General features: G+C 44.7%; 1 protein-coding gene across 1 annotated transcript in view; it reads right to left on the reverse strand.

Moving 5' to 3' along the window:
• LOC144685386 (putative G-protein coupled receptor 34) overlaps window positions 1-18,718 on the reverse strand; it is a 30,919-nt gene extending 12,201 nt beyond the window's left edge. The window contains exon 1 of the mRNA XM_078549794.1: window positions 18,633-18,718. The gene's annotated coding sequence lies outside the window, so the exon portion shown is untranslated. The remainder of the gene's footprint in view (window positions 1-18,632) is intronic.
• Between the last annotated feature and the right edge of the window lie 1,233 nt (window positions 18,719-19,951).

The raw sequence follows: 19,951 nt of genomic DNA on the forward strand, positions 1-19,951 counted from the left end.
ACCTTACATCATTTTACCCGTTGGCGAGCAGGCCCTGCATAGAAGGAGGTCATTATGACCATCGAACCTATGCTGACTTACTGCAAGAGCAATTTAGCTAGTTCCACTGCCCCACTCTTTCCCCATAGACCTGCACTTTGTTCCCTTTCAGGCACTAAGGCAATTCCCTTTTGAAAGCCATTATTTAATGTGCCTCATCACTCAACAGGTTGTGGTCCAGATCATGTGTGTGTGTGTATACATGATCTGGAATATATGTGTGTGTGTGTGTGTGTGTGGTTTATATATGCGCTTTTTAAAATATAGATAGAAGGAGAGAGAGAGAGAGAGAGAGAGAGAGCACCCAAAATAAAAAGACAGATTAAAGTTTGTGTATAATCTACTTAAAAATGTCCGCCTGTTTTTCATTCACTGATTCTGGGAGAGCTGCCCTAGCAGCTTTTCTTTACTGAACAATTCAGAGGTTTGACTTCATCAAGGCAGCAAAAACATCCAGTCTGTGCAAGATTTTCAACAGCACTGTGGTTTGCAGCTTTTCAGAACAAACTGCATTCCCTCACCACCCACTTGTCTGGGCTGTGTTTATCACCCCAGTTTTACAAGCTATATAGTAACCCTGCATAAAAATTCAAAGCACAGATCCAAAGGCAGGCAACTTGCACTCTTACTCTGAATTCCTAGTGAAGAACTTTGATTTACCATTGATTTCAATGCTGCATGAATGTACACACTGTAAACAATTCCATGAGCTTTGGAAAAGTTCCAGTCACCAGTCATTTATGTCAATATTATCAAGTATTGGAAATATCGATGTTAAATTCAACCCGATTTCAGTGCTTTCAAAGAAGAACAAACAAATTTATGGCCAGAAAGCATGGCATTCAACGTCAATCTCAGAGCATTGTAAACAGGAAACCATCTCTCAGAACCACAATGAATGATCATTAACAGAATCTTGATTATGGTTTTCTGTAGTACTGCTAAATGTAAATGTTTCAGCAAAGAATCTATGCTAAAATTAAAAATAAAAACTTCAAACAAAAATCTTAATATCCTTCCAAAATAACTCAAGTGCAACACCATCATAGCAGCCCTGTATGATTTAGTGGCCTTGAAAGGCTTGTTCTTTCTCAGGGATTCTGGATTTTGTTGAGGAGCTGTTTGTGTTCACTTAGGGTGAAAGATGTCAATTCCATCGGTCAGAACATTTTTCAATTTTATACTCTTTTTCTTAGGCAGTCCCTCAGGGTCGAGGATGATTTGCTTCCACTTTGGTTTGATGGGTTCTGAGGTGGCTGATAAGTCCAGTGTGCGATCTACAGACATGTGGGGTAGGTGGTGCTTGAGGATTGGGTAGATGAGGCGTTCGGTGGTTTGTGCGCTCTCTCCAGTGCCTAAACTTTGCCTCTTCATGTTCCCAACAAAGTCTCTCAATGTGCCTGATGCCTTCCTGAATGAAACTCCTCCATTTTGGTCAGTCACAAGGCAGGGACTCTCATGAATCAGTGGGGATGTCTGGTCGCTCCAGGGATGCTTTGAGGACATCCCAAAGTGTTTCTGTTGTCCTTCCGGGAGTCTCCTGCTGTGTCTGGTGTCGGGCATACGAGGAACATGAGGATAACGAGCAACTTATGAGCACATGGACTGCAGCGGTTCAACAAGGCAGCTCACCACCACCTTCTCAAGGGCAACTAGGGATGGGCAATAAATACTGCCCCAGCCAGCGAAGCCCACGTCCCGTGAATGAATTTTTAAAAAATGTCCTGCCCTGCGGATTTTATACAATTTTTTCACACTGGCAGCAGCTTTAGTATAATTCACATGTGAAATTGAGCCCACCTCTTGGCCCTGACAATGAGCCTCAACTCCTGGTCTGAGAACGACAGGGTACGTTCATCTTCCCACACCTGTAATCGTTGTGGCTGAGTGAGATGGCAAATTTAGAGTCGTCTGCTTCATACTCCGTTAGAATAGGTTGAGATGGTTCATGTTTCTTTAAAATCAGGAGAAGCTGAAGGACTCTCATCCCAGCCAGATCCTGGAGGTAAAAGCACAGTTTATAACTCTGTGCCCTTTTCAAAAATTATTAATATGCAATTTGACCTCTGGCAAAATCTGTAAACTTCTGGTCAGCAGAGAATTAATGCAAAAGGAATAGGATTAAAAATGTAGCTTAAAATAACAAAGTGCTGGAAACACTCAGCAGGTTATGTCAGCACCTGCAGAGGGAAACAGAGGCCGGGATTTTCCATGCCCGCTGGTGACGGGCGGGATCAGTGGCGTGAGTGGGCAGTATGGGGCGAGAAGGCCAAAACTTGGGTTCACAAAGTTATGAAACCAGTTTGTGATCATCTGCTCAGCCCATTGATGGCGGCCGCGTTCCCCACCATCAGACATCGGGAACCTTATTGTAAGGCCAACCCGCCGGGCTCATCCCCCTCCCCTGGATCATCCACCCACATCGGCAGGAAAACACCCCGGTGCAGAACACGTCTCGACAACTGTGACGTGCAGAAGCCGGGACTTACCCACCAGGACCTCACTCACATCGCGAGGAGCAGGAGATGTTGCAGCCGGACAGCAATGGCGCACTGGAGGAACCTCTCATGGACACGGCTCTGCTGAGAAGCAGCTCACGGAAGTCGGAAAGTCACTGTTGATGCTCACAACGGACGATGGTCAAGGGGGTGAGAGAGGAAGGTCTAGGATCGACTGGGAGGAGAAGGGGCGTCGGGGGCTGAGGTTGGGTGGGGGGGCGGGGTTATGAAGGTGTCAGGGGTGTGAGGTTGGGAGGTGGGTAATGAAGGTGTCGTGGGGTGGGGGGGGTGAGGTTGGAGGGGGTGGGTGTATGGGGGAAGGAGAGGTAACAGGAAGATGGCAAAGGGGAGGTAGGTGTAAGGGAGGTGTAAGGGAAGGAGTTCAGAGGGGGGAAGCAGTGTGGAGGGGGAGGGAGGATGAGGGGGAGGAAGGGGTGAGGAGACGGGAGGGAGGGCTGAGGGGTAGGAAGAAGGGAGGAGTGAGGGGGGTGAGAGGACTGAAGGGGAAGAAGGAATGAGGAGGGGGGGAAGGAGGAGTGCGGAGAGGGAAGGGAGGACTGAGGTGGAGGAAGGAGTATGAAGGGGGGAGGGAGGAGTGCAGAGAGGGTGTAGGACTGGTGGGGGACAGGAAGGGGTGCAGAGAGGGGAGGGAGGACCAAGGGGGAGGAAGAAATGCAGAGAGTGTAGGGAGGAATGAGGGGAAGGGAGGAGGGGGAGGAGGTAGGGACGGAGGAGTGCGGAGGGAGTACTGAGGGGGAGAAAGGAGTGCAGAGGGGATAGGGAGGAAGGGGAGGGTGGAGGGAGGAGCGAGGGGGTGGAAGGGGTGCGGAGGGAGGAGAGAGGGGGAGGAAGGATTGTGGAGGGAGGGGCGAGGGGAAGAAGGAGTGCAGTGGGGGGAGGGAGGATGAAGTGGAGGAAGGAGTGTGGAGGGGAGAGAGGAAGGAATGGCGAGGGGGCAAGGAAGAGTGGGGGGGCAGGAGAAGGGAGCAGCGAGGGAGAGGAAGGAGTGAGGAGGGTGCGGCGAGGGGAAAGAAGGAGTGTGGAGAGGGGAGGGAGGAGTGTGGAGGGGGCAGGGAGGACTGAGGGGGAAGGAGGGAAGGGAGGACTGAGGGGGAGGGAGGGAAGGGAGGACTAAGTGGGGAGGGGGGGAAGGAGTGTCCTGCTCACACTCTGTGTAGTGGAGTTCCTCAGGGGTCAGTGTTGGGACCTTTGCTCTTCCTCCAAGCTCCTTCCCTTACACCATCCACCCCACTTACCCCTACCTCCTCAGTTGCTGTCTTCTACCCCATTACCCCCTTCCCTCCCCTCCCAACCTCTCGCCGACACCTTTGTTCCCCCCCTCCCAACCTCAGACCTGACCCCCCCACCCCCCAACATCTCTTCCTCTCCAGTCGATCCTAGACCTCCCTCTCCCACCCCCAGGTACATCTTCCTCTCCCAAACACAGCCGGACCTTCCTCTCCACCCCTTCGACCATCATCCATTGTGAACAGACCCTCAATGGTGACTTTCCAATTTCCGTGAGTTGCTTTACTGCAGAGCCATGTCCATGAGAATCCACCATCACACCATGGACATTCCTCCAGTGCACCATTGCTGTCCGACTCCAGCATCTCCTGCTCCTCGGGTGTCCACAGTGTGAGCAAGGCCCTGGCGGTAAGTCTCGACTTCTGCACGTCACACTTATCAAAACGTGTTCTGCAGCAGCGTGTTTTCCTGTTGACATGGGCGGACGATCCAGTGAGAGGCAATGATTCCAGCAGCCTGGCCTTATGATGTTATGATTATGTGTAACAATGAGGTTCCTGACGTCCGATGTCAGGCAGCTCGGTCCTCCATCGACAGGCTGAGCGGACCCTCGCAAACTGGGCTCACAACATCATCAAACTCATATTTGGCCTTCTCGCCATATTGTCTGCTCGCGCCGCCAAACACACCTCACGGCGCCGAACACGCCTCACGCCGGCGATCACGCCTCACGCCAATGAACACGCCTCATGCCGGCGAACACGCCTCATGCCAATGAACACGCCTCACGCCGGCGAACACGCCTCACGCCAATGAACACGCCTCACGCTGGCGAACACGTCTCACGCTGCCAAACACATCTCACGCCAATGAACACGCCTCACGCCGGCGAACACGCCTCACGCCAATGAACACGCCTCACGCCAATGAACACGCCTCATGCCGGCGAACACGCCTCACGCCAATGAACACGCCTCACGCTGGGGAACACGTCTCAAGCTGCCAAACACATCTCACGCCAATGAACACGCCTCACGCCGCCGTACACGCCTCATGCCGCCATACACGCCTCACACCGGCGAACACACCTCATGCCGCCATACACGCCTCACGCCGCCATACACGCCTCACACCGGCGAACACACCTCATGCCAGTGAACACGCCTCACGCTGCCATACACGCCTCACGCTGGCGAACACGCCTCATGCCAGTGAACACGCCTCACGCTGCCATACACGCCTCACGCTGGCGAACACGCCTCATGCCAGTGAACACGCCTCACGCTGCCATACACGCCTCACGCTGGCGAACACGCCTCATGCCAGTGAACACGCCTCACGCTGCCATACACGCCTCACGCTGGCGAACACGCCTCATGCCAGTGAACACGCCTCACGCTGCCATACACGCCTCACGCTGGCGAACACGCCTCACGCCGGCGAACACGCCTCATGCCAGCGGGCATGGAAAATCCCGCCCATTGACTCTGTTTCTCTAAACAGATGCTCCCATCACCTGCTGAATGTTTCCATCATTTTCAATTTTTATTTCAGTTTTCTAGCATCTGCAGTATTCTGCTTTTTGTTTAACAATATAGCCCTGTTTTTCATCTTACTGCTCCTTAAATCTAAAGTTTGCCTTTGATTTCTACCTGGTGTTTCAAAGATTGAAAGTGAAAATGTGATCAAACAGCATCAGTTACCTATGTATAAAGTCAGCATTGTTTCCCTTTAGATGTATTTCCATCCATTGTTTTATCTCTACCTTTTAGCCTTTTTCGATTCCTTCCCCCCACCCCACCCCCACTCGGGCTATCTGTACCTTGCTTGTCCTGCTTTCTACCCATAATTAGCACATTCCTTAGATAATATCACCACCTTCAACACCTCTTTGTCCTTTTGTCTGTGACATCTTTTGGTTATCTCCACCTATCACTGGCCCTCTGTCCAGCTCTACCTGTCCCAACCCCCCTTAAACCAGCTTATATTTCACCTCTCTTCTATTTTTACTTAGTTCTATTGAAGGGTCATTCGGACTCGAAACGTTAACTGTGTTCCTCTCCGCAGATGCTGCCAGACCTGCTGAGTTTTTCCAGGTATTTTTATTTTTGTCGTTGCTCAGCTTATTTTACCTTTTCTAATTCTAGGTCACCTGAATTCATCAATACTAATTTATCGCAATAAAACAAACTTCCTAGAGTCTGCTGACTGTCTGGATATAAGGCTCCTCTTTCTTATGGGGAGAATTCTCTCCCCGTCGGGCAGGCACGGAGCCGAACGCCGCCCTCGATCGGATGCGCGCCGCCATTTTATGTGGGCGGGGCCAATTAAGGCCGGCCCTAGCGTGTCGCGCGCCCGGAAGTGCTCAGCGCTACCTGTGCAGGTGTGGGGGAGGAGGGAGAGTCGGGGGCCTGCGCTCTTTCGCACATGCTGTGCCTCAGGGAGATTAACTTAAGCTTTCACCGTGGATAAAATAAAATTATTCAGACATGTACCCTCATGTGACAGTGTCACGTGAGCTGGGACACACTTAGGAATTTTCATTAAAAATTTATATTTAATTAATGAAACCTTCATGAAACCTCATCCCGCCCGTGGATGAGGCTCCATGAAAGATGCAAAGGCCGCCTGGGCTCTTCCCCTGCCCGACAACCTTAAGGTTGGACGGGCGGCTTTCTCAATCGGGTTAATTAGTTAATTAGTGGCCCTAACATGCCTTTGACAGCTCGGCGGACGCACAGCCAAGTCGGCTGCCTGCCAAATGAAAGATCGGAATGACACGTGGTGATGTCAGGACGCACGCCCAACATCACCACGCGTCATCTTACGCATCAGCGTGCAGGGCCCGCTCCCGCATGCCAAACTGAAGATTCTGCCCCAATGGTTTTGTCGCCGATTTGCCTCTTCCATCTCCAGTGAAGATGTTGCTTCTCATAATGTTGAATTTAAGCTTCTGACCTTCACTTGTTCATGCATAACAAACGTACCCTTTAACACAATTTTGAACTGCTTTTGATCGGAGGAATAGGAATTTCGTGGAGAAAGAAATGCAACAAAGCGAACAGTACAAATGGGTGCATTCGTAACCCAGTTTAACCTGTTTGAACAACCTGCAGTTAAGTCCTGCCTTTTATTGACTTGTATGCTTTTTGACAAGCTGCAGTGTAAATGAACATCCTGTATGGAAATGAATCAACCACAGAACCACAACTAGCTTCACCAGACTAATGTCTGGGCAGCGAATTTGCTTCAGTTTCACAAAGGTCAACAATCCATTTTTGTGAGATTTACAGTCTTTTGTTGAATTCGCTGAAAAATATTAAAATTTAAACAAGAACAAAGAACAAAGAAAAGTACAGCACAGGAACAGGCCCTTCAGCCCTCCAAGCCTGCGCCGATCATATTGCCCGTCAAACTAAACCATTTTATACTTCCGGGGTCTGTATCCCTCTATTCCCATCCTATTCAAGTATTTGTCAAGCTGCCTCTTAAACACCACTATCGTACCTGCTTCCACCACCTCCTCTGGCAGTGAATTCCAGACACTCACTACCCTCTGCGTAAAAAACTTGCCCTGCACATCTCCTCTATAGATTTCTCCTCTCACCTTAAATCTATGTCCCCTAGTAATTGACTCTTCCACCCTGGGAAAAAGCTTCTGACTATCTACTCTGTCCATGCCACTCATAATTTTGTAAACTTCTATCAAGTCGCCCCTCAATTTCTCCAACCTCTCCTCATAGCTAATAACCTCCAGATCAGACCGACACTTAGTGCTCGTAAGACAAAAACAGAAACAGAAATACCTGGAAAAACTCAGCAGGTCTGGGAGCATCGGCGGAGAAGAGCACAGTTGACGTTTTGAGTCCTCATGACCCTTCAACAGAACTAAGTAAAAATAGGAAAGGGGTGAAATATAAGCTGATTTAAGAGGGGGTGGGACAAGTAGAGCTAGATAGAGGGCCAGTGATAGGTGGAGATAACCAAAAGATGTTACAGACAAAAGGACAAAGAGGTGTTGAAGGTGGTGATATTATCTAAGGAATGTGCTAATTAAGGGTAGAAAGCAGGACGAGCAAGGTACAGATAGCCCTAGTGGGTGTGGGATGAAGGAATACTAAAAAGGCTAAAAGGTAGAACACCTTCGGTCTGTCCGCAAGCATTACCCAGACCTCCCTGTCGCTTGCCATTTCAACACTCCACTCTGCTCTCATGCCCACATTTCCGTCCTTGGCTTGCTGCATTGTTCCAGTGAAGCTCAACGCAAACTGGAGGAACAGCACCTCATCTTCTGACTAGGTACTTTACAGCCTTCTGGACTGAATATTGAGTTCAACAATTTTAGATCATGAACTCTCTCCTCCATCCCCACCCCCTTTCCGTTTCTTCCCCCTCCTTTTTGTTTTTTCCAATAATTTCTATAGATTTTTCTTTTCCCACCTATTTCCATTATTTTTAAATGTATTTCCACCCATTGTTTATCTCTAACTTTTAGCCTTTTTAGTATTCCTTCACCCCACCCCCACTAGAGCTCTCTGTACCTTGCTTGTCCTGCTTCCTACTCTTAATTAGCACATTCCTTTAGATAATTTCACCACCTTCAACACTTCTTTGTCCTTTTGTCTGTGACATCTTTTGGTTATCTCCACCTATTACTGGCTGCTTGTCCCAACAACCCCCCCACCCCGCCTTAAACCAGCTTATATTTCACCCCTTTCCTATTTTTACTTAGTTCTGTTGAAGGGTCATGAGGACTCGAAATGTCAACTGTGCTCTTCTCCGCCGATGCTGCCAGACCTGCTGAGTTTTTCCAGGTATTTCTGTTTCTGTTTTTGTTTTGGATTTCCAGCATCCGCAGTTCTTTGCTTTTATCTTAGTGCTGGTAAGATTTGGCATGGCTAAAATGTACCTTTGGCCAATTCCCAGATAGCACCTACAGCAAAGTCTAATGTAATTCATGGCAAGCTTCATCAACAGATAATAAAAAATCTTCAGGAATATTGACTTTAAATCAGAACAATTTAACAGCAGCAATTTAGACTGCAATTATTGAGAACACCTATTGAGCGTATTTGGTTTTAAAAGGAGCACTAACGACCTATTTGCTGCCCAAGTACTAATTTATGTTTATTTTTGAAAATGAGACTTTATTCGATTGAACTTATATTAAAATTATGCAAATTTCACAGTTTAATGAGGAAGCAAGCCATAGGAGTTTTATCAGATTGTACTTCCACTGGCTATATCACAAGGAAACTCACAGAGAAAACACATTGAAGAGAAAGAAATATGATTTTGTGGAGCAAGAGCTTGATAATTCGAAGTAAGAATTTTTCAAAAAGAAAATTATGGGCTCCAGAAGTTATTTCAGATGGTTATCAAAAGGTATGGTAAAAATGATTGGAAAGAAAATTAGATATTGTGCCTGTGAGGGACTTTGTTCAGAGACTTCTTACAACGAACAATGTCAAGTGGGTGGTTGAGAAACTAGATCAAAACTAAAGCCTAAGACACAAAGGCAAAGAACAATAAAGATTATTGTTGCTCCCAACTGAAGCTGGCCAACATTGGGAGGAAGAAAATATATTTAATCAACTGACAGAACCCTCCTAAATAATTTATTTTCTTAATTGTTAATGAACTTAGTTTTATCGGAATCTTGTGGTGCACTGGGTAGTGTCCCTGCTTCTGAGCGAGAAGCTCCAGGTTCAAGTCCCACTCCAAGACTTGTTGGCCATGGAAGGAGTGTTCATGACACAGTTCAACAGGTTGCTCATCAGCCCTCTAATCCTTCCAACACTTTTCCACTGCTCCCCAAAGGGGAAACAAAAGTATGTGAGGATAACCAGCAAGCTTAGTTTTATATTTTTACCATGTGTAATTTCTACAAATACATAGCCTGACCTTTACCCTTGGGCTACACCCGAGATCGGCATGGCTGGAAACAGACATAAAACCTGCTCCCGGCTGAGATGACGATGTTAACGCCACCTTATGCTGGCTGGCCAATTATTGGCCAGCCAACGTGAAACATGCCGGAGAAAGGCTCAGCACTGCCATTGGGGGCAGGAAGAGGACAGGTGCCAACGTCACCGCTGGTGCTGGTAAGCGCTTCCACTGAGCTTCTTAAGGCAGAGAGCTGCCTCAGGGAGCTGCAGACCAAAGCACAAAAATGCTACATAAAATGTCTATGCAGCACAATCCAGCACCTGAAAGCATACCCCATTGAAAAAAACAGACCCCAGATATTTCTTTTTATTTTAAATCCTAATGGAGAATTCTTCCTGCCCTTGGATGAGGTTTCATCAAAAATGTAAAGCCTGAAGGCCAACTGGCCTGTCCGCCAACCATAAGGTTGCACGGGCCACAGGAAATCGCTTTCAATTGGGCTGTTAATGGGCTTAATTGCCGGCTAAATGGTCAGCGGGTGCACTTCCGACTTTTGAGCGCGTCCACCGAGCGAAATATCACCCAAGCGCACGATGAAATCCGGCGTTCGCCCGGCATCATCTTGCGCGGTCTTACGCCCGACCTCAGAATGCAAAATTCTGGCCCATGTTTAGAGATAAGTTACTACTGGTAGTAAGATACACACATATATCTATATCTCTATCTATATATATATATATGAAAACCTTGGCCTGGATTGTGCTGTTTTTGTGGTGCAAATTTCCCCAAAAATTGTTGCAATTGACGCTGCACATTGCAGAATTTTAAACGTAAGCAATGTGTGCTTTTAAAACCATCCCACTAAAAGTAAGACCCACCCATAAAATTAGCTGTGCTCTCAAGGCCAATTAATTGGAAGTTTGCACTAACTGCACTCATTTGCTGGCTGAAGAGGCACTTAAAACTGGATCTTTTGGACACAAGGCCACTTTGGATATATTTCAAAAGGTTTTGAAAGTGATTTTTTTTTTAACAATTACTAAAACAAACTGACTACTGTACCCAAATATAACATTTACTGTCAATGTATCAGTAATTACATTGTCAAGGTCCAACAGCAGCTATGGTGTGGCGGCTCAGGACTGTAAGGAAAGACCTGGACCATGGCTGAATGCAGCAGCAGATTCTGTGAAGATCCTAGTGAAGCCTAGAGATCGGAAAGTCGCGGGAGGTGTGGAAGGATCTCGACATTATGCAACCACAGCCTGATCAGTCAACATTGCAGCTACAATTGTGTTGCAATTCACTGATGGGAAGTGAGTTGTACATTAAGAAGGACAACAAAACCGTGGTTCCCTTGGAGGTTGGAATTGAAATGATGGTGGCAGCATCTCATTGTCCAGGAGCTGTTTTATGACGGAACCCTTTAACAACTCAATGCACACTCAGTCTATTATTGCTTCTTATCATGTCTATGTCGAGCTGGTATGTTTAAAGTGATCACCATACAACATTACAAATGTCTTTTCTTTGCAGCTTTGATTGTATTAATAAAGCAATTGATGACAGCCTAAAGAAAATGATCTGCTTGTTGACTGGCAATTACATTGTTAAGACAACTGCTTGTTAAAACAGGTGATTGGCATTGGTTCACCTATAAGTAACAGTTCTCTTTAAAATTCTCAATAAAGGTGTTCGATTTAGGGAGAGATTGTGTCAATCGCAATTCTCGATCTCTGAATCTAAAAGAGGTATAAATGAGTACAGCTGTAACACTTCGGTGTGGAAGGGATTGGGCGAGTCTGCTACACTGTACAGCTGCCTTGAAATTAAACCTGCTTGAAGTAAAAGACATTGGACTTATTCTTCCATGACAAGCACTTATTGTGAGTAACATTTACAATGGAACTGTCTATGTAAACTTAGCCCTCTGATTACACCATTTGCTCATTGGTGATCGCTTGTAGTCTTTTCCTCACAATTCTCTCAAAATACTTTTCATTTTTTTGCCATTTTTCTTCAATATTTTAATTTTTACTGTCCAAGTAAGGATTTAAACAAAATATAACATATATTTTACAAGGAGGAATTTTAGTGCATTAATTTAATTGTCATTTTTATGCATTTTAATCTCTTCATTAAATTTTCACTGGAAGGCTCAGTCTCTCAAAAATCAAGTCTGAATGATTTTTTTTTTGTAAGCATGAGAACTGAATTTTGATTATGCAGATAAACATATGTAGCACACTAAATTTGCCCAGATGTTTTGATACTGTTTGGTCAGCTTTATTGACTGGCTATTTTTCTTGAATTTCTAACAGTTTTTTTGCTCAATTGTTTTTCAAGATTTTTTTTAAAGGACTGGAGGACAAATTTCAGAATCTTTGTGCAGATAAGCTTAGATTGGCCTGCCATGTAAAATGGTGGCATGCAGCTGATTGTGAGTGGTGATTGGTGCTGTGCCTGCTCCTGCCCAACCTGCCTGACATAGGTAAGTTTCTGGCCATGGTCTTGTACTGACTGTGGTCTCCACACCTGGAAGTTGATAGCATGTTGGCTTCTGGGCCTGCTGTAGGCTTCTGGGCCTGCTGTAGGCTTCTGGGCCTGCTGTTGGCTTCTGGGCCTGCTGTTGGCTTCTGGGCCTGCTGTTGGCTTCTGGGCCTGCTGTTGGCTTCTGGGCCTGCTGTTGGCTTCTGGGCCTGCTGTTGGCTTCTGTAATTCTGTCTGAATTCTGTAATTGCTGTGAATTAGTGGCAAGGCTGGGTTACAGACTGACACCTTGCCCAATGAGTGCTGCAGGGTGGAATGTCTCATCTCTGAGGCTGCAGGCTCTGACCTGGAATAAGGTAACAGCTAACATTTTAAGGGGCCCCCTGGCCTGGGACAGTGTCAAGTGACTATCAGACGATCAACCGAGTGCATCTACTATACACGGTGAAGTTTTGTGCATTTTCCAGTCTGGCCAGGTAAGTCAATTTAAATTTTAACTAATCTCTGCCAACCATGTCAATCTTCATAGGTGGCAGAGATTTTAAATATCAGCAAGTCTCCCACCTTTTGGCAATGAGGAGTTGTACATTGTTACATGTTTCCATACATAGATGCCTGTGCCACTGAAGTGAGGAGAAAGGTGTTCTAAAAGGGGCACAGTGGGCCTGTGTCTGGTGCCTGCCTGTGTGCAGCATATGATCGATGTGACCAGCTCATGAAAAATGCTGCAAAAAGGAGGGCCAAGAGCTCACCAAACCCCTTCTGTATCAGTGGAAGACATACTATAGAAACCTATGTTGTATTAAGGCATCTCTGGTGTCACGGCCATCCACTTGATCACAGCTAGGGCCATCAGCAGGAGTATCGCCATGGTCTCTCAACTCAACTTTGCCCTTGTCCTCAGGATTGGCCCCCATCTGGCATGTCAACACCCTCCAGGGCATCCCCTCTTTGGATGGTGATGTTATGGAGTGCACATCGGATCAAATCATGACCATCAGGGACACATGTGAGGCGGAGTTCTGTAATACACCTCCAGATCCATCCAGGCATCAGAATCTCATCTTTAGGAGACTGATGGTCTGCTCCACTATGGCCCTGGTGCTGGCACTGCTCCTATTGTACCTCCTCTCTGCACCAGGTCTGGTCACTCACATGTGTCATTAACTATCTTTTCAGTGGATAGCCCTTATCACCTAGTAGACATCCATCCAAGGAATCTGAGTTCCTAAGGATATATGAGTCATGACTGCTGCCTGGGTGCCTGGCTCACCTACCTGACCCATCTGTTATGGTCACAAACCAGCTGCACATTGATCGAGTGGAAGCCCTTTCCACTTATGAAGGTGTGTGGCTGTCCAGCAGGAGCCTTGATGGTTATGTGTGCGCAGTCAATGGCTCCCTGCACCCTGGGCAATTGGTGCAAATCCTCAGGCTCTATCCATTGATTTTAGCCATCCTGCATGAAGGAGATGTGATACCCAGACCTTCAGGCCATTGCATCTTTCAGCACCTTGATGCAACGGTGTGCAGCAGGCTGAGTTATCCCACTGAGGTCTCCATAAGCTGCCTGGAATGAGCCTGTTGCAAATAAATAAAGCGCCACTATCACCTTCGATGCGACAGGCATCGGGTGGCTCCCAGGGCAGTTGGATGAGTTCTTCCCCTGTTAGCATTTCACATAATGATGTCACAGTTGCCCTTGAAAGCCTGAGTTGTTTTCTGCACTGAGTCTCACTCATTTGTAAGGAGCTGAATCACTACCCTTGGGGTGGCATGAGATCGTCTGTGCCTCCAACCAGGGTTTCTGGGTTCCTCCTAACCATTGGGGTCTGGCGCTGCTCTGTCCCCTTCCTGAGGAACCCCAACACCCCGAGTCTCCATGTTCCCTCATCCTCACTGGAGGTTGTCTCCAATTGAGACCACAATCCCCATCCGTCCCCAAGAGTTTTCACCCCTCATCCCAGGGTTACGGACAGGAGAGTATCCGATGAACATTCAAAAGAACCCCCTCTGAATGAGAGGAGATTCCTCCACATGATAAGATATCCAAAATGTTACTCTGCACACTCAGTTGAGCAGTCCTGACAGTCAACTGAGTTTGAACTGCAAAGCTGAAACTCTAGACTCAGCTGCAGTTTTAAGACCCTCCTAAACAAGCTTGCCTTTTTTTTAAAAAAAAGGTTTCCCCACCAGTCATAAATCTCATCCTGAAGGCCTATTATTGCCTTCTGACAGTATTATTGCAGTGAGATGGGTAGATAATTAGCTCAACTGCCTTTTAAATTGATATTTAAATAACACTGCTGGGTTCCCGACTTTCTGACCCATATTATCAGAAACAGTGATGACATGATAAAAGGTGCCCGATATCATCATCTGCGAAGTGGGAAACATTCCTGACCTCAAGTGTATTATTCAGCCCTGTTTCTGTTGGTGTGTCAACTGGGAAAAAATCATCCTGTAGTAATTAGATGTCTATTGTATCTACTTGTCTGATTCTACAGGCATCAGAATGAGAACGCAAGCATTGAAAGAGCGGGGGGTGAAATTGGTATTGAAAACTCAGCAGGTCTGGCAGCATCTGTGGAGAAAGAAACAGTTAACTTTGAGTCCGTATGACTCTACTTCAACACAAATAAGGGCAACTGGAAGTTGCCTGATTTTCACCTGATTTTCTTATCTATTGACTTCAGAAAAGATACATTTTTGAATGGGTAAAGATGTCCTACAAAACTACAGTGGCATGTAGAACTGAAGCCAATGTCTGGCCTGTACTGAGTGAGTGGGTTTCAACTTGGCCACTATTGGATTGGATTGTTACCATTAAAAGGTCCTAAGGTGCCTACATAATTGTATTGTAGCAAGAGCCAGAACATTTGAGACAAAAAATATAATGAAAAGTCCCCATTTTATGTCCCTCTGCTGATATCTGACATCTGAATTCACCACATCCTCTTCAGATAAAACACTGACAAGCAGAGGAGTTAACAGGCTAGGCATGAGGATAAATCAACAGAGTAGACAATAAAATGTGATGAATATGCAACATTAGGGGCCACCACTAGTCAAGATATTCCACTATGGTCTTGATCAAAAAAAACACAAGTGTGTAGATAAAGGAAGATGGTGAACATCGGAAATTCCTTTGCATAGCACTGCTGTTGGCCGTGCCACGCAGATTTATATGGATTCTCTGGGGCAGACAGCCATAGTTGGCATTCTTCACTTGATATCATAGAAGAATGCCTTCTGAGTCTGGCCGGTAGCAGCCAGTGGCACTGACTGCCCCTGGAATTGATGCAAGTCTACATGGTGCCTTTGCAAGCGAGTTTCTCCCCTACCTATGCAGTTTTTTGTGCTATGCAATTTGTATTTCAAACAATATCATTTTGATTTGCATTATACATGGAACATATTTTTGTAAGGGGAATTAGAATGGTCGATTTTTTTTTTAAAAAATGACCAGAATCCAAAGAATTGTTCAACTTGCTCCTCTTCTCACTGGTAAAGGTTATTACAAGTGCAGTTCTGGGCACTCAGTGATTTGTTTTTTGTGGAATACCTCAACCCTTTCTTTTGCTTGTGGGCCTTTTACTAGATCACCTTCACCCTGGCTACCCATCTGTGGTTACTGAAACTTTCTGAAGTACTTTGCATCTCCTTCTGACCTTTGAAATCTTGTTGGCTGTTTTTTTTTTAGCTCATCAATCTTTGTTTTTCTGTTTTTGTCAAGTATAAAGTTCTTGTAAGCCAGGGAATGAGACTTCTGTGTTCTTTCGAAGGGTCATGAGGACTCGAAACGTCAACTGTGCTTCTCTCCACCGATGCTGCCAGACCTGCTGAGTTTTTCCAGGTATTTCTGTTTCTGTTTTTGTTCTGTGTTTATAACCCTGCTGCTTCACTCCTGAGTCAATGGAAACAAAGCCACAGCCATGTCACACTAGACAAGTCCTGTGCTTAAAAGTTTGTGGGTTTATCTACAACATTAACTTAATGTGATAGATAAATAAGACATAACCAGGCAGAAATTGGTGTTCTAGCAATTTGCAAAGTAACTATGAATAATTAGCATGCAGTAACTGCCAAAGAGGCTGAACATTCATAGAGGATGAGTCCACCATAATTTCTGGTTATATATTAGGTCTAATATTTTGAATGTCAGTATGAATTAAATGGAATCTAATTATAACAAAGCGCTTTGACAGATTTTCTATTAGAACAAACACATGATCCTGGGTGAAACTCTGATCTAGTCCACTGCAGACTGCAGCTAAATAAGAAAATTCTCCAAATGCTTTTTTGGTTCACACCAGTTTGTTATACAGAAATGTAACAAATTACTAATGCAATAGGGTGAAAAATAATTAAGAAAACAAGTTTGGCTGACTTGGTGTAATCACACTGCACAAGTTTACTTACAGTCTACTCTAAATTTGTGGCATAGATCCACAATCATTTGAGACTGAACCGACTGTGGAGTGAGAAACTGTCGGCAGCGCTTGGGTTTGACACTGAATTGAATGGGTAATCCAGGGTGATTCCAACCCTGGTTTGTAAGGTTCACAAGCTCTGCTGGACTTCCCAGGTACTTTTTTCTCAATCAGATATTTAGAGAACAGAAATTCCTGTTCCTGTTCTCTGCAGAACATTTAAGTTTCTGTTGGGCAGAGAGCTGTGCACATGATAAATACTAGCATTCCTCCCCGCAGATGCTGTCAGACCTCCTGAGTTTTTCCAGGAATTTTTGTTTTTGTTTTGGGTTTCCAGTATCCGCAGTTTTTTGCTTTTATTTTATATAAATACTGGCATGCCCAGAGTGCTCAGAATAGGCATGAACCAAGTAATGCAAATGGGGAGCTGCGTTAAAGTGACCAGAACTGAAGTAGTTAGTGTGAATGTGTCCTAACTTAATGGTGAAATTTTGAATCTGCATTTTATTTTAATGTGCATCTCATTTTCTTTTCTACTGGTGGTAGTTATGTAGTGGAAGCTTCTCTGCAATTTAAAGCCAAGCCCTGGGGTGGGGGACAGTGACTTCTGCCTTCAGTTTCACTTTAATATTCATTTTAATGACTTTTTGGGTTTTATCTAATCTCAGCAAGTGCAACAGCAGGGATTCTTAAGGCTGGGGAGGAGAAAAATAATCAGTCAGCGTACCCAATTGAAATGACCCATCTAGTGCTATCTATAAGAGTGCGTGTGTAACGGTAGGATCTCTCAGGGTTCAACAGTTTGTCAACGCTCACTATCTAAACTAGACATGAAGAATCCTTGGGCAAAATATAAATAGCCTCCAACGCTGGTCACTCCAGCATGTTTTCACCTTCAGGAAGGGATTAAATTGGGGTAAAGCACATTTAAGGCCTCACATATTCACACAGGTGTTAAATAGTTTACATTGAACCTCATAGTCAATCATAGACTTTAGTTTGGAAGCTCAGTGTTTTTTTGAGAGTTTGCACCATATATCCAGCAGTATCTATTTATGTAATGCAAAGCATTCTTACGCTTGTAAACTGTTCTTTATGAAGAATTATTTAAACATGGCTATTAAGCTAGTCTTTAGCTGCAAAACCTGCAGGATGAACAGCAAAATAAGGAACTGGCCAGCGGATTGATTGCTCAAATCAAGTACTGACAGATGGGGAGAAGCTTCCTCTCTGAGGGCTGAGAGTTCTGCTCAAAGCAACATTTGGGCAGCATCCATCCCATTTATGGCTGATGAGGACCGCAGCACAAACCAATTTCAGGCAGTGCTAAAGGCAGAGGCCACCCCAATCTCTAGCACAGGAGATAAAAAATATCATGCGCATACATTAGGGATACTCCTCTGTGCCATTGTTGGAAGGGGGCGGAGCAGAGCAGGGCCCATTGAGCATTCAACTCATGCTATCATTAACCTTAAGTGTTTGATACTGACATTAAATTCTAAAAGTTGAAGATTCCCTCGTCTTGCTGTGCGCACAATTATTAAATGTATGCATAATAAGTGAAATACTTTCTAATGGACTATCACTGAAACCTGACAAAGGATCTAACAGAAAATGTAATTCTGTGGATTCCTAGTTTGAAAGGGTTTGCACCACTGACAGGTATTTCGAAAAGCAACGTGCCAAGAAGTTTCAGTTGCTTGAAATGGTGTTTCTGTGATTGAAAATAATAATATCTCACTCTCTCACCCTGTCAGATTTCAGGTGAGATTACGTAGATATGTCTTTCTGTGATGATCACAAGTACTTACTCATCTCAGCTGTAAAAGCATTTTAAAATTTACAAAATTAGGCCAAGTAAGTTAACACATTCAAATTGTGAACAGCAGGTGATAATAATGCCATTTATGATCGTTTTATAGAATTGAGAATAAAGCCTGAACTGTTTAGCATCTCAACAGAGATGGAAATGTTTTTAGCTAATATTAATTATCAAAAATGTTAAATTGCTCCTTGGCATTATGAATTAACATACCTTTATCTCATGTGAAACTGGTTGTCAGTAATTTCTTAACCTGGTTCATCAAACTGTTATCCCAGTCCAGCTTTGTCCTTATTTCTATTCAGAGGGGAAATTTATGCCCAGAGATTACATATGTTTTATTGATATGAAAACAATATACACAAATGTGATTGTTACAGGTCCATCTGCTCAGTTGATCCAGTTTAATAATATAATTCTGGCTTGCTGGCTGGCAGCATTTGATAACCCCTGTCAAGATTGTTGGAAAATTCGGCAATATTATTGTTGTTACCTTTATGCAGCTATGCAAACTTTGTGTAACTTTTGTTTCCACCTTCCACTGCAGTCTGAACACTTTATTAGATGGAAACAGCTAATGGTCTGTTGATTTTAGATTATCTACATGAAATCAGAGCTGAGATGAGTAATGTCTATCTTAGGAGACATAAAAATGTCACAAATGTGTTACTACCCGTTTGAAACGAAAACACTTTTGATGATTTTGGTAAATGAGTTTTTGAGGTGTGAAAAGGAAATTGGGGGCTTTGAACTTTTCAACTTTTGTTACAAATGCAGCTTTGAGACCAGTAGCCTCTGGGAGAAACAGAGATGGTGGACCTCAGTTATACTGCTGGCTCTCTCTCTCACTCTCTCTCACTCTTTGAAATGAGATCATAAGAAATAGGAGCAAGAGTAGGCCATTCAGCCCCTCAAGGCTGCTCTGCTATTCAATAAAATCTTGGGATGCTTTTTGTCTTCTAGTGTGAAGACTGATACAAAATACCTGTTCAACACTTCTACCATTTCCTCGTTTCTCATTATTGATTCCCCAGTCTCATTCTCTAAGGGACCAACACTCGATTTAGATACCTTTTTCCTTTTTGTATACTTGTAGAAACTCTTACTCTCTCTCTTATATTTCTAGCTAGTTTTCTCTCATACTCTAACTTCTCCCTAATTTTTTTTGTCATTCTTTGCTGGTTTCTAAAATTTGACCTACCACTAATTTTTGTAGTATTGTATGAATTTTCTTTCCATTTAATACTATCCTTAACTTCCTTAGTTAGCCACAGTGCATCCTTCACAGACTCTTCCTTTCTTAATGGAATATATCTTTTCAGGAAATATTTTATAATTCCCCAAAATGTCTGCCACTGCTTCCCCACCATCCTACCTTTTAACCTATTTTCCCAGTCCAATTGGCCAACTCTGTCTGCTTGTCCAATTTTAATATTAGTAAAAAGCTGAGAGGTTTAAAAATTCTCAGGTCAGTAAACTGTAGCTTGCCTGAGCCAAGCTCTAAAACTTGGTCTTGATCGATACGAGTTGGG

Source organism: Cetorhinus maximus, chromosome 10 (assembly GCF_964194155.1).
Source record: "Cetorhinus maximus chromosome 10, sCetMax3.hap1.1, whole genome shotgun sequence".
NCBI lineage: Eukaryota > Metazoa > Chordata > Chondrichthyes > Lamniformes > Cetorhinidae > Cetorhinus > Cetorhinus maximus.